We start from the raw sequence: 3,027 nt of genomic DNA on the forward strand, positions 1-3,027 counted from the left end.
CAGAGGAGTGATACTTCTGAATGAATGAATATCTTACACTTAAACAGCACTCAACCTGATAAAGGATTTGTATATTTGTCATCAGAAAAGAGAAAGTAATGCATTTTGTAGTCACTTCTCACCTAAGGACACCATGTTCCTGTAGATTTCTACCCAAAGACTACATCACACTACAGAGACATCTGTGCATTATTCACATCCACACAATATTCCCAGGTGAAGTTCACAGCCACATCTTTGAAGGAAACCAACTTCTGTAACAGCATACTTCTCCAAGTCTTCATCCCTGGTCACAAGAACAGAACTTAGGGAGTTCTCTCATTTTGGGGTTCAGCTGTCTGACAAAAGATGTAGTCATTGTACTTTAATGTGGTGGGAGAAAGAACTATATCACAGAAATATGCTGTAGTTATAATAATATATTCATTAATAAAATAGCATCATAAAGTTCTAGTTCATAGATCTAGTTTTATCCTGGTTTGTAGAAATAATACCATGGCTACAAACTCCCTGATGGTATTATGATATTGTATCAAGGCACAAATTTATACACACCAGGAATAAAGTGTTGATCAACTGACTGATACATAAATTCAGTGTAGCCTGTGACAAGAAAGGAGAAGAAAATGTAGTTCTTTTTGTACTGTGTGGATGCCCTTGACTGTGAAAAGTAAAGCTAATCAGTTTATATATTGGAACATATGTTCCCATGACTAACGCAGTAGCAGAAATCCAACCACAAGCACAGAGCATGGCGTATCAGTGGAACTGCAGCACCAAACACAACAGTGAATGACCCTGAGTTGACAAGAGAGAAATGCAGCACAAAAGGAAATGATATGGAGCAATTATGATTGTAATATTAAAAACCAACATTTTTATTCTCCTATAAATTCAATTATATGGAGATCAAATCACGTTCATAAGCATTCCCAAATTTTCTTCCCACAAGTCTAAGTATCACTTGTGTCTGCCTTCACTTGAACACTGTCACATTCCAAACCACTAGGTATTGTAAGAACAAGCAAGTTACATTACCAGATATGCAGTTTGATAATCATCTCCTAGAAAATAAATGGGTGAGTTCTTAAGGCAGGGTCATCAGTTAGACAGCAGAGTGACAGGTGATAACTGTGATTATGCACAGAGCAGTGTAAGTACAGAATAGATTGCAAACAATAGAAAAAGCAGGTAGGAAGAAAGAGAGGACAGAAGAAATGAAGGAAAGAGAAGCAGGTGGAACAGAGCTTGGTATAAATATTCTGGGTAGGGGAGAAATAAAGGAGTTTAATTTTTAGGTTACTTACATGATTACTGCTAGTGAGACACTGGTGAGGTAAAGGGAAACTTGGGAAATGGAAGCCAATGATGAACACAGAATTGGACACATCATATTTGTATTATCTGAGATACGGTATGTGGGAATGTCCAGTTACCCATTGGATTTATGATGCCAAAATTCAGGAGAGAGAATTAAGCTAAAGAGAAAAGATTTAGAAAGAGAGAAATTTTCAAATATTTCTAATTGATAAGAATGAATAAGAGGAAACTTGAATTATAAGTAAAATATTGAAGAAGAAAAAGAATGAGTCAATAATCTAAGGAAATACTGATATTTCCTGATAGAGGTAGAAAAATAGACTGCAAATACAAAGAAAACTTTTTCTGAGTTTACTTTATGAATAAGTAAATATTGGATGTCTACTAACTGAACATGTTCATAATTTTATAAAGAAAAATACTTTAATTATTCATGAAGACATTGAACAGTGATTTTAAAATATTTCTGGTTTCTCTGTTCTTTATGTAAGAAGCCTGGACATCATGACTCCAACAATACAGAAATAAAAATCTTCAAAATGTGAGAAATGAGCTGTTTCTTGGGTCTGAAAGTGAGGAGATGCTATGCCAATGTGCTGTCCTCAGGATTCGGAAGTCAGCCAACCCTGGATGTATAGTTCTGTGATTACAGTCACTGAGAGGGCTGAGTCAGGAGAATTGCAAGGTTGAGGATAGCCTGGGACACTTACAAAGATACCTTCTCAAAATAAAAAATAAAAAGTTCTTAGAGGCATCTCAGTGTTAGGGACCCCTGAGTTCAGTTCCCAGTACTAAAATGAAGATTGGGGATGAGAGGGCAGAGAATAGGAAGTGATGCAGATGTCAAAATCTAAAGATTCCATGTGGATAACAAAATTAAAGTATATGGGGGGACAAGCTCTCAAGTCCACTACTGTTGTAATAACTCCAAGAATTCAACAAGGTAACCACTCTAAATCTGGAGAAAACTCTTCTCATCTATATATCAGGAGTGGAGGAAGGGCAAGTTCTTTTGAAGATGGCAGTGAACTCTTCTCAGAAAGGCCTGACTTCTGGAGAAACTACTTAATCAGAGTCAGAACTGGTATACATATTTGAGTGTGACTGACCTGGGGAAAGGAAATGCCCAGCTTCATGTCACTCCAGTCATCCTGTTTCTCCTAAGAGTGAAGAAAAAACTTGACATACATTGGTGAAATTTGAAGTACATTGATAAAATTCATGTGTAGGCTCTTAACTATTCATAGAATTGTAGGGCAACTCTACTAAGATCTGACTGTGTCCCTTAGAGGTTGTTATGTGGAAACCTAATGCCCAGCGCAATAAAATTAAGATATGGGATTTTAGTAGTACTTTAGACCATCAGGATGCAGCCCTAGTGAATGGGAATCATGCCATTGCAAATGATTCCAAGAGAGTGTCTTGCCCCTCCACCTGATGGAAACCTAACAGGGACTATCTGTGAAAGAGGCCTCACCACACACCAACTCTGCTGGCACTTAGTTTGGAGCTTACAAGACTCCAGAACTGTGAGTAATAAATTTCTACTTTTGTAAATCCCCCAGGTTATGTTACTATATTTTATTAGAGTAGCACAAATGAATAAGAACAGCCTGCCCTTTCCTCATACATTACCACTACTTTACTGAATGCATAGGTATAGCAGTTCCTGTTACCTTCTATGCCATTTTGGCCTAGGAAAAAAAA

The sequence above is a fragment of the Sciurus vulgaris genome, assembly GCF_902686455.1.
Source record: "Sciurus vulgaris genome assembly, contig: HiC_scaffold_238_arrow_ctg1, whole genome shotgun sequence".
Classification (NCBI taxonomy): domain Eukaryota; kingdom Metazoa; phylum Chordata; class Mammalia; order Rodentia; family Sciuridae; genus Sciurus; species Sciurus vulgaris.